The sequence below is a fragment of the Capra hircus genome, chromosome 15 (assembly GCF_001704415.2).
Source record: "Capra hircus breed San Clemente chromosome 15, ASM170441v1, whole genome shotgun sequence".
In the NCBI taxonomy this organism is placed as follows: Eukaryota; Metazoa; Chordata; class Mammalia; order Artiodactyla; family Bovidae; genus Capra; species Capra hircus.
In genome coordinates this window covers 20,617,960-20,631,166 of record NC_030822.1, presented here as the reverse complement: position 1 = coordinate 20,631,166, position 13,207 = coordinate 20,617,960, and the positions used below count along the sequence as shown (strand labels likewise).

The 13,207-nt window shown below is 34.6% G+C and overlaps 1 protein-coding gene across 7 annotated transcripts in view; it reads right to left on the bottom strand.

The window, feature by feature from the left end:
- IMMP1L (inner mitochondrial membrane peptidase subunit 1) overlaps positions 1 to 13,207 on the bottom strand; it is an 87,048-nt gene that overhangs the window by 52,224 nt on the left and 21,617 nt on the right. For 2 of the 7 annotated variants that reach the window (XM_005690038.3, XM_005690043.3), the window contains one exon: positions 1,220 to 1,479. The exons of the other annotated variants lie outside the window; for them this stretch is intronic. The gene's annotated coding sequence lies outside the window, so the exon portion shown is untranslated. The remainder of the gene's footprint in view (positions 1 to 1,219; positions 1,480 to 13,207) is intronic. 7 annotated transcript variants of the gene reach the window in all.

The following is a 13,207-nucleotide window of genomic DNA, read 5'->3' as shown; positions in this document are numbered from 1 at the left end:
TATTAAGCTTTCTCATTCATTCATTTTAAATGTGAAAACAAATGAAGAAACACATTTTGGGATACAAGAGCTTAGAACCAGTTAAAATTGATTAGAATGATAAGTTTGCTAGGTAGGTTTGATCAATGATCACTATATAAATTTATTAAAATTTATTATTGATTTTTTAGACAAAGACCTCATACAACGAAAAGTAAAGTGTACTATATGTTAACAGAGGCTATAAGTATATCAATATTTTATGTAAAATAGATGACTATATTTCAGTTATTCTTATAATTTCAAAACATTTTAGTCACCTGCATTTAGTTAAGACTTTAAGTTTAAAAACATTAAAATGAAGGTTTTATAATCCATTTTTTCAAATATAAAACTACTAAATCAAAAACTACAGTAAGATAAAAATCAAGTGCTGTAAATAAATATTTTAAAAGTAAGTACTCCAGGATCATAACACTGACAACACTAATTATCTTTTCTAGTCTTGGCAGTTATGTTGCATACTGTTTGGGTGACTGATGGGATAATTTCACTTCATTTTCTCTCAGTTTATTCTGGACCGTGTAAGAGAAGAATATGAAAATAATTAACACCTCTAAACAAAGTACTTGATAAAGTTTTTGGTTGAAATAAAATGCTTTAAAAAAAGTCAATTAACTAATACATGATTCTAAAGCAAGTAAATCCCCGTCTGCTAAAGGAAAACATTAAGAATTTCTGATTTTAAAAAAGTCATTCAGTATTAATATTAACTATTTTAAGACCTGTACCTAAGATCATATACTTTCAAAAGAGCCCTTTTTATATCAGCAAATTGGGCCAGCATTTCCTTAATTATATTCACTGAAAACATTTAATTCAGCAGGAATTGAAGCAGTCACAAAAAAACGTAAAACATATGTCAAATTATTCCCATTCCTTATACCTATGCTCAGTTGGATTTATTAATAATGGCCTTCTATCTAAAAGAACACCAATGTATGTAAATTAATATTTAATCTCAAATATAAGTCTTTATCAATAGCAAATACATTATATCACCAAACTGGAAAAAGCATGAAAGACACTATGAATCAACTTTTCTATCTTAACATTTTCATAAGTTTTAAGTCATTATTTAGTTCATAGTCTATATATGTCTTACATAATTTATGAGTCATATAGATTATAAGGCAACATATTCTAAATAATAAAAAAGCATATTCTTTGCCTTGATCACCTGATTTTTTTGCTGTTGTTGTTTATAAAATTAATCACAGTTAGCAGGAAAGAAATCTCTTTGAGCTTCATGAATGACATCCAAGAGATGGGAAAGGATTAGTTCTCAGTTGCTGCCAGTTATAACGCCAGGTGGCTTTTTCTGCAGTGAAGGTGTTACCGATAATCCCATTACACTGGTACTAAATCTTGCAGACATCAAAATTATCACCAAGGTTCCTTTTCATCCCATCCTTTCCAAATGACTGGAAGTCGCTTCACCTGAAAGAAGTCAAATCCACATGCAGCTGCTATTTTAGCAGGCAGCAAACTCCCTGAGAATGCCAGTTGTGATTCAATTTTGCTGTGCTGGTGGCCCCCTATTCCCTGTCCAATAATACATCTGTTAAAAAATCCTACAGCTACAAATCAAGTTTAATCCTACCAGGGACCTCATGTTGGTCTTGTCTTCCAAAAAGGCAGCAGGTTCTGTTGTCTATCTGCTGGCGTCCAGGGAATACCCTTCAAATCCCAGCCCTACTTAGAAGAATAAGCTAAGGATCACAAAACATGACCTCAAAAACCCTGATATGACTATATTCTGACCCAGAGGCATTCATTCTAGGTGAAGATTAGAACTTTGCATAATAAGATTACACAGCAAGTGAATGATATCAAGGGACTATCCATATGCAGCCGCCTGGTTTTCTATAGACAGCCTGTGCTCTGCAATATGCAGTGCAGACGAAAAAGAGCTTGGTCTTTCTAGCTCAAATAAAATAGATTCACATAAATTAGTTGGCCATTTCCAGATTCCTAAATCCCCTATTACATCTTTTATTGACAGCTCCTGTGAGGATAGCACAAATGTTATTCCTTTTTATTCTGTGCTTCTATAACAATCATGCTCTGTAATTGAAATGTACATAGATTATGGCTAGAAATTAACATCTTGTTTGCTGTAATCTTGGATTACAATTGACTGTGTACATAATAAAATTAGGAAATCAATGGATGGATTTATCATCTCCAAGAAACTAGAGGTATTGTTTAAAGAATAGTTTAACATTTTATGCCAACACTTTAAATGCATAAGTCACAAAGAGAAGTCAGTAAAAATTTAAGTGAGTAAAAGAATACAACAGGCACCAGGCAATATCTACATGAAGATCGCATAAAAATTAGCTCATTTCTTTAAAAATTTAGAAAATGTGAATTATTCAGAAGTTTCACAAACAGGATTTTCTTCCTAAACCATACATGAACAAGAAGGTCCAGGACACATAATAAGGTCTCTACTTTGTTATAAAGTAGGTACAGTAGCAGCAGTATTTTATGCAAATTATCTTGATCATTTTACACTTTAAAATATTTGAACCAATACAAATCAACTGTAATTGAGACTTTTAGAACTCTTAACTGTATACCTTTACTCAGTAAAATAAAGCATTTATTAATAAAATGCATGGAATCCTAGAGCTATTTAAAAAACAGTATTTTTATGTTCAGCTTTTTCTTCCAAGAAATTTAAAGCTATACTAACTTTAAGCAAACATACATGAAAAGAGAAATTCATATTTGTTCACACAAATACCTATCCAGAAAAATTCTAAGAATGTGAGAAGGAGTTCTCAACTTTATTCAAAGGAGAAAAAAAGTATCAAGATTTGTTAATGGAATTCTTGTAAAATTAAGCTCCTTGGTATACTTGAAATATGACTTATTTGATAAATTTGATTTGCCCACAAGTGTTGAGGAACATATCACATCCACTATGTTGGCCATTATTATTTCCTTATCATCACAATACCTGTAAGCATATCTACATAATATCTGATAAGTACTCAGGTGGCATAATTCTGATTTTGCCTATGAATCATGCACCAATATCAGCACCAAAAAACTGTAAGTGATTTCAATTTTACAGCACATGAATACTCTTTGATTACCTTTATTAGGATAGTACAGAAAAGCAATGAAGAATATAAAAAATACACATTTCTGTTATGATTTTCATATATAATACTGTAGAGCTACAGTATTCAACAAGGTAGCCACTAGTACATAAGGCTATCAAGTACTTGAGACATGACTAGTCCAAATTGAGATGTAAGTATAAAATAGCTGGAATGTGAAGATAGTACAAAAAAAGAATAAAATATCTTGCATTAATTTACATGTTGAAAAGATAATATTTTGAATTTAATGGGTTAAATAATATATATGACTTGCATTATATTTCTATTGAACAGCACTGCTTTAGCAGACCATTTCCAATAATATATTCCTAAACTAACTGAAATTGTACTATTAATAAAAACACTAAAGCAGAGGATTATTTGGAAAAACAAACATTCCAGTATCAAATCTGATAGAAAAGCTTAGTAAAGAAAAACAAAATGCTGTCATTTTAGCTTCTATCTCATATTTCTAGCTTAAGGGTAGTAAGGGAAAAAAGGGCCCAGCCAAATTGATAACCAATATGTACCAAAAATGAATGATGTTTTATAGTTATAAAAATGCTTTAGCACAAAAAACCTAGGTTTTTTAGAAAAACTACATCTTGGGTAATTTCCTAAAAGACTGGTAAGGTATGTGTGTTACTCCTCATTGAGTCGAATAGACAGAAACTTCAACAGTCTGGATCTAGAATGGGCCATGATTTTTGCCTAAGGTGCTATATTTATTTATATTCAAATTTTAAAACTATACTTAAGAGTAATAACTATAATAGAGATATGAAGCATTTAGTGTATTCAGAGTTTCAGCAAAATTTAAAAGATCAATTTTATAAACCACTATAAAACTGCTTTTTCATTAGTCTTCTCATCATTTCAACAATGTAGGTAAAGACAAAAAAAATCCATTAACAAAAAGAGTTTTACAGAAACAGGGTAAACTGTAAATAGCTGAAATATGAAACATATACCTAATTTAATTCAAGAAAGTTAATGGCTGATTTAGTATGACCACAGAAAACTGATATGATACAATTAAAATACAAAGTCTAACTCTGTCACACATTGGAATTATTTCAATATAAACACAGTATGTAAGGTATTAATTTAGAAGTTGCTTTTTCATAATTATTCCTTCATAATATATATCTAAAAGCACCAAGACTAAATATGAAATGTATCAATTAATAAGATGGGTAAAATCTAAAGAAATTCCTCATGACTTAGCCATGCCACTTTCTCCTATCCTTTAATTATTTAAGTTCTTTTATGGACACAAGTATCACAAAGACATAGACACACAAAAAAACCCAAAATAACAACAATAACAAACTTTCTAGTCATCAATATATGAGTGCAATGATATTCAGTCTAAGTTAATCCCCAGACATCCAAATTCATGAATAAAAATTCATCAGTTTTAAATACACTGAGCCTATTAAGCAAGAACAAAAGCATATGCACAAAAGAGCTTTTAATATATTTCAAAGCCCACAAGAGCCATGGTCTCATTAAAATTATAAATTACACAAACATGGAATGAAGATTCAAACTGCAGTGCAGCTAAGCAGATTACAGAAAACCCCGCGTTCCATATGATAACACACCATGGCCCTCCCAGATGGGGGCTTGGAACAAAAAGGCCATCACCACAGCTAGGGAAAACCTCCTTGTGATCTCTGGTTTCTGTTCAGCAGATGACAGCCAAATAATATGTTGATTATTCTGTTTGTGCTGCTAAGCTTGTAAGATGGAATAAAAGCGATATGATCTATTGTGAACCCAATGCTAATGTGTTGCTCCACTCATAAATAATATGTTGAATTTATTTTGAAAATATCTTTTATCTGAATTTCAGTTTTTAAATGCATGAATTAAAATAAAAGCCAGGATAAAATTATATTTAATGTGTTGCTTTAAACTAAAAAATGTAGATGACAAGTGAAAAATATTCAAGTGCTTAGCTAAGAGTCAAGTATAATCACCTTTCTTTATTAATAATTTCAGCACTGTGATCAGAGACAAAATACATTTTCAAGCAAGCAATTATATCTCATGAAATATGAATGTAAAATTAAATAATACAATAATCATTAAGCTAATAATAAACATTATTGACAAAAACTAAAATACCAGGGTATATAGAAACACTTTGCTGCAATGTAAATAACAGCACATAGAACAAATTCTAAAATATTTTTGAGTAATAAAAATATCACTGAAGGCCTTGTGAATGTTCATAACTTGTATACAAATGAATGCTCACAAAAAAACCTACTTAAGATCAAAATGAAAAAGAGGCCTATAAAAAAAATTTTCAAATATAATAGTATTTATATTGCTTTGGTGACAAAAGTTAATACCTATTTTTTCTCAATTAAATATCCTAAACTTTAACAGAGTAAATTATACCCAAATGAGGTAACTAGAATTATATCTGTAAACACATCACAAAATTTCATGGATAAACATTTTTATGAAAGACAGAATTGTTAAAAATATTAAAAATCATAACATTTTCCAACCTCAGAAATTCTTCGCTGATTTTTCTAGTGAACTTTACTTAAAGACAATGAAGTACATTATAGGTACAGGTGAGGAGCTTCCTAGGTGGCTCAGTGGTAAACAATCAGTTCAAATGCAGGAGATATGGGATCAACTGCTGGGTCAGGAAGATCCCCTGAGGAAGACATGGCAGCCCACTCCAGTATCCTTGCGTGGAAAATTCCATGGACAGAGGACCTGGCCAGCTATAGTCCATAGGGTCGCAAAGAGTCTGAAGCGACTGACCATGCACGCAAGGTAAACATATAGATTACACACTACTTTCTTAAGGGAGTATTCTGTAGGAGGTACATGATCATGTTTATTTATAAAAGTGCACTTTCTTTTTCTGTCTAGAGACATAGACTGAGTTTAAAAAGAGAAGCAAAACTGCCTAACATGAAAATATAGTCTGAAATTATAGATGCAAGTGATAAAATTACAACATCTTTTACAACAGAAAAACACAGAATATCCTCGGAGTAGACAATCACTTCTTAAGACAAAAAAAGCACCAAACATAAATGACAAACTAGATTAAAGTCATAAACTTGTTCATCAAAAGCACTATTAATAGATTAAAAAGGCAAATCTCAGGGTTAGGGAAATATTTGCAATACCTGTACAAAGAAGGAGTCATATTCTGAATATATAAAGAACTCTCCCAAAATCAAAGAAAAAAACAGATGGCTCAACAAAAAAGTGGGCAAAGAAGTGAACAGGTACTTCACAAAAGAGACTAATCCAACAGTCGATATACATATGAAAAAGTGTTCAGTTTCATTAATCACCAGGAAACTAGAAATTAAACAACATAAGTCTTAGTACTTAATACCCATCAGAATGGAAGGATGAAGAAGATGGGGAAAATGAGGTGTGAGCAGAGCCACAGAGCAACCTTAACTCTCACATGAATGTAAGCTAGTACAACCATTTCAGAAAACTGGCGATTTTGATCAAAGTTGGAAATAAATACAGTTGTGATCCAGTAATTTTGCTGCTAGACATTTGCTCAAAAGAAACATGCAAATATATCAATCAAGAGATATGTATTAGAAAGTGCATACTTAACATTATGTGGAAATCACCCAAATGTCCATTAACAGAATAGATTAAAAAAATAGTTGTGATACAGTCACAAAGGAATGCAGTAATGAAATTGAACAGACTACAACTACATGCAACAATGTAGATGAATCTCAAGATTTAGTAAAGGAAACTAAACATAAAAAATTATACTGTATAATTCTATATATGAAATACAAAAGCAAAACTGTTATAATCTATGATGTGAAAAGTCAAGGTAGTGGTTATCCTTGTGCAGGGAGGGAAACGGAGGATAGAAGAGAGCATGAAGGTGTCTTCTAGAGTGCTGATCATGTTCCTTTTAGTATCTCGGTGCTGGTTACATGATTGTATTTGGCTTCTGAAAAATTCATTGAGCCATCCATCCACTTATGTGCACTTTTCCATATATACTCCTTTCTTTAAAAAGGCAATTTTACACATAAATACAGATACACAAAGGGAGTCAAAATCATTATCATAAGAAATTTAGTAACAAGGAATGGATATAGAGAGGCTTCCCAGATGGTTCAGTGAGATTCTTCATGCTGCTGGTAGGTGACATGGGTTCTATCTCTAAGTTGGGAAGATCCACTGGAGAAGGAAATGGCAACTCACTCCAGTATTCTTGTCTGGAAAATCCCACGGACAGAGGAGCCTGATGGGCTATATATAGTCCATGGGGTCACAAGAGTCAGACATAACTTAGCAACCAAACAACAACAATGACATGTAAATAATCTAGAAACAAAAGGTTCATATACTACTTATCTGAAAGATCAGATCTGCAAACCATAAGGTAAGTTCATGAACTCATAAATGGAGGAACAACAGCCATTTACCCTATTATCTTCCCTCAATTCCCAAACTAAAATACCATATTTTCAGAGATAACTGGCCTCTGTGTCAGGAGTAGCTACAGGTGCTGCTGCTACTATAACAGTGCTTCTAAAATTGTCTCAGGACTGAAAATTGCCCTCATGTGAGAAACTAAAGTATGGCAGAAGATAAGGCAAGTATAAAGAATATGTAGGCCATTTCCCCTGTGCTCTCAAATTTCAAAAGCTTTTATTATGAAACCTTATTACCTAATTTAATGGGAATCTTTTGAAAACATTCATTTTACTTTCCAGTGAAATTAAAATTCTTTAATATCAATATCCTACAAGTTAAATGAAAATTCATGATAATTTGACAATAAATTAAGCTGTTACTGTAGTTATTCATTCACTGTTGTCTGACTCTGCGACCCCGTGAACTGCAGCACACCAGGCTTATTATTTCCCACTTAAATATTATCCCTCACTTCTATACTGGAATTAACACATGACTTAGAGAACTGTTTTCCTGTATTGAAAAGACACTTAAGAAGTCAGCTAAAAGAGATCACCTAAAGATTATATAGCTTATATTTCATTTGTATAATAAATATTCATTCAGTGCTAACTATATCTTAGGCTTCCCTGGGGCCCAAGGGTAAAGAATCCACCTGCAATATAAGAGAGGCATGCAGGAGATTCGGGTTTGATCCCTGGGTCAGGGAGATCCCCTGAAGAAGGAAATGGCAATGTACTCCACAATTCTTGCCTGGAAAATCCCATAGATAGTGGAGCCTGGTGGGCTACATTCCATGGGGTTGCAAAAGAGTCAGACACAACTTAGCAACAAAACAACCAACTATATCCCAGACTCTGGGGAAAAAGGAATAAAACTGGCTAATTTTATGGAAAATACAACAGATTCATCCCTTTTTCTCTCATTTGATTAACAAAGCAAAATTATTTTTAATTAATAACATATTCACATATTCAAAAACAATCTAAAAGATATACAGTAAAAGTCCCAACTAGTTTGTTTTCCTTACTCATCAACATGTAAGACTTAGAATTTGTATACGTCCAGATTTTCTTTATGCAAATATAAGCAATTATGAATACTGATTTCATTCCTCACTTCCTTTATACAAAAAATAGTTTACTACACACTCTGAACATTGCTTCCCAGGTGGTGCAGTGGTAAAGAATCTGCCTGCCAATACAAGAGGCATGGGTTCGATCCCTGGGTCAGGAACATCCTCTGGAGGAGGAAATGGCAACCCACTCCAGTATTCTTGCCTGGGAAATACCATGGACAAAGGAGCCTGGCGAGCTACATGACCCGTCCATGGGGTCACAAAGAGTTGGACATGACTAAGCGACTGAGTACTGTTTGAGCACTGCTTTTTTGAAGTAACAGTGTTCTGAATCTTCATACAGAGAACATACTTTCTATTTTTAAAGCTGTAGAGTATTTCACTGTACAGCTATGGCAGAGTTCATTTAACCACTGTGACCCCATGGACTGTACCCTCCTGACAGGCATTAGGCATGCTTCCATCTGTTGCTACTTCAAAGGAAGCTATAATGAAAACTTTTATGCATGCCATTTTATAACTATCAATACATAAGTATACCTGTAACAAATTCCCAGAATTGGTTCTGAAACAAATGTGTAAATGGCACAGGTCTTTTTTATAAATTGCTAATTTTCTTTTATGGGGGCTATGTCATTTTGCTTCTACCACATAGACGTCTCAGATGTATCCCAGAAAAAGCTAGTCCTCAAAGATGTTCTCATTGGAAAAAACTGTATGAAGCTCTTTGCTTCTTTTCCCCCAAATGCACATGTAAAATTTGCTGACTTAATTTTCAAATTCGAAAAAAAAAATCTCATTGATGTAGAAAATCATAATATTAACACCTAACATGCTTTCTTCCTGGTATTTCCTTTCATTTAAAAACAAATACACCCCCCCCACTCCAAATTTTTCCTTTAAATTCACATTCAATAATTTGTAATTGGGGAAGCAGTCAAACATGCATTTCCCTTTTAAAAGAATGTTTTCCTGAAGCACTTCAAAGTTTTCAGGAAACCAAATCTATGTTACTTCTATATTTTCATTTACAAAACTATCATTTCAAAGGTGGTTTAATTTTTATGACTGCCATTTTCAACTGGCAGTGTTACATAATACACTGTTTTTATTTCAAACCCTATCCTATCAAATATTTCATAATTAAAAACAGCCATTTGAGTTCACTGAACTTCCTATTTAAGGAATTCTTAAGAGAGGAGGGTTCAATTTTCAGATGGGGAAGATCCCCTGGAGTAGGAAATGGCAATCTGCTCCGGTATTCTTGCCTGACAAATTCCATGGATAGAGGAGCCTCATGGGCTATAGTCCACAGAATTGCAAAAAATCAGACACAACTGAGCACACAGACACACACACACACACACACACAGACACACACAGACACACGTATTCTTGCCTGACAAATTCCATGGATAGAGGAGCCTCATGGGCTATAGCCCACAGCATTGCAAAAAATCAGACACAACTGAGCACACAGACACACACACACACACAGACACACACACACACACAGACTTAAGATCTCACGTAAGCAATGTATATGTAAATGCTGATTTTTATATTAGAATCAGTATAATGCACTGAGAGCAAAAAAACAAGAATTATTTAAGAAAGGTAAAACAAAACAAACAAACAAAAAAATGACATCATAAGTAGCACCCAGGACATAAAAGTTTATCACTCTAGGACAATTTAGGAGAACAGGCCTATACAGCACAATGATCTATGCAGAAATCACATAAATTCTATGAAATGACTTTTGTTTACAACAACTCTGAGCCATCAAAACAAAACCGAAACAAGTTACATTATACTCAATTTGTCTTGTTTAAGAAAACAAAGGGTACATTTTATACTTCAAAAATATTTTAGAAAAAATATTCCTATGAAATAAATTTTGGCACATAAACGGGTAAGATTCAATTATTCACAAATTAACAGATGAGTAATAGTATACCACTTGTTAATAAGAGCCCAGTGAATGAGGAATTATGTAAGTAAAATTCCCACTCAAAGTGATAATATAGCTGCCTTTCAGAAGATGAACTGTGATAAGGTACAATAACATTTCAGGCGCCTTTAGACATACAATTCCCTGTGCAAGGCCAGTTCTTGGTTAAGAGTCAAAAGAATATCTGATAATTTCTAAAAGCTAGTCATGCAAATTTTCCACTTCAATGACTGGACACACTCAAGAAAATATCCTGATTTAGCTTTCACTTTGTTTTCTTTAAGTTGTGACTGCCAAGTAGACAGGCTGGTCTGGTTTCTAGCTCCAACCTAATAAATAACCTTGTATAAGTCACTCAACGTCTCTAGTTCTCCACAGTTGCTTCATCAGTAAAGTGAAATTATATAAAACACAATATGATAGTAAATGGAATCGTGTTAATAAAGTAAACAAAGAGTTACTACATTAGGTCCTATATCTATATGTGTATATATAATATTTTTGAACTGTCACAAGTTACATGGCATTCTACCATATATTTAAGGCCTACAGTAAAGAAGTAATGATAGATTCAGAATCTTTTTCAATATTTAATATGTGTTATTCTCAGGATATAACAACTTTCTCATGTACTCATACTCATAAAATACCACTATAATCATCTATCTTTAACCTGAAAATATATGACTTTTTCACATGACACATAAAAATCAACACATGATATGTAAAAGAATGTTCATGGCAATGTTAATTACAACAGTCAAACACTAGAAAGAACCCAAACATCCACCAACAACAGAATGAATAAATTCTGCCATATTCATTCCAAAGGAATAACACATGATAACGAAAATAAACTACATGCAACTATGTACATGAGCTTCAAAACACAATGCTGCTAAGTCGCTTCAGTCGTGCCCGACTGTGTGTGACCCCATAGACGACAGCCCACCAGGCTCCCTCGTCCCTGGGATTCTCCAAGAAATAACACTGGAGTGGGTTGTCATTTCCTTCTCCAATGCATGAAAATGAAAAGTGAAAGTGAAGTCCTCAGTCGTGCCTGACTCTTAGCGACCCCATGGACTGCAGCCTACCAGGCTCCTCCGTCCATGGGATTTTCCAGGCAAGAGCACTGGAGTGGGGTGCCATTGCCTTCTCCAAAACACAACGCTAGGTAATGGAAGAAAGAATGCATATGACCCCAGACAACGGCACTCAGCAGGCCCACCTGTGTCCCATACTACCCCACAGCTGCAGCAGTGTTACACTACAGAAGTCGAGCACTAACCCAAAGAGAAGCACAAAGGTGATCACAGTCTCCAAGTGCAAATCAAGATCCAATGTGAACTCTGAAACTGGTTGTAGGGTCTGGGGGTGCTCACGGCTCCACCACATCTTGCTGTGTCTGTGATCACAGTTACCACCCCAGCACTTCTAGACACAGCACTGGAGACCCTGTGGTTAACACTGGTGACAGAGGACGGTAGGACCTCTGTGGACTGTGAGGACCTCTTCCAATTGTTGGAAGAGGGTACATGCTTAATGATCCTGGAGATCAAGCAAATTTAGAGTTCCAGCAGGAGTAAGTGCTGTCATATGGCCTAGGCTGGGGGAGAAGCCCAAGCACAGCAAGGACATTGCCCTCATTACCTGGTACATATACAAGCCAACTCTTGAGACCTCTTTGGCCTGAACATCTGCGCCACATTCTACAGGATCTACTCCATGAGCTGTGACTTTCAAGTACCTGGTCCAAAGAAAGTACTCAGGGAGCTCATCCAGTTGAACCTCCATGCTGCTGCTGCAAGGCCTGGGCCACATGTTGCTGGGAATTTCCTCACCCTTTGCCATGCAGTGGAGGGGGCTGAGCAGTGACAGTGACAGCAGCAGGGTCGCCTCCATCCCTACTGAGAAGGGGCTCTGAGCTTCTGCCCCAGACCCATTCCAAGAGATACCCTGTGAGGATTGTGACATCAGGTTTGGAGACCTGCAGGCAGTGTAGACTAGGTAACTCACCTGATTTTCCTTATTATTGTTGGCAGCATTATGATAGGCTCCATTAGCATAATGCTTTCCATGCTTCATTCAAATACCTTCCTCAAGAATGCTGTCCTTCTTAGCCAATTTATTGGCCTTTTACTTCTGAAAGACGACAAGCTTGTCCCTAGACATCCTGGTCGCATTCTGACTGCTACTACTTCTAAATTCCCTACAACTCCTCCCTTCCCTAAGCTCTTCAGTACAGCGAAGCCAGCCCTCTCTGATTTTATCTTACAATCTGTTTCTTCATACCCTTCACCTTGAAAATAACAAAAACATTTCCAACAAAAATACAAAAATGTTTAACCAAAAAAAGAATACATATGATCCCAAAAAGATCAAAATGAGGCAAAAAGTGAACATACTGCTGAGGAATACACATAAAAGTGATAAAATTATATACAGAATTATCTAATTATTAGGAAACTGTTTACCTTAAAGAAAAGGAAGATTATACTAAGGGCTTCTGGGATGTCAGTAGTGTTCTATGGTTACTGAACATCTGCTTTGTGTTTATTCATTTTGCTATACATTTAT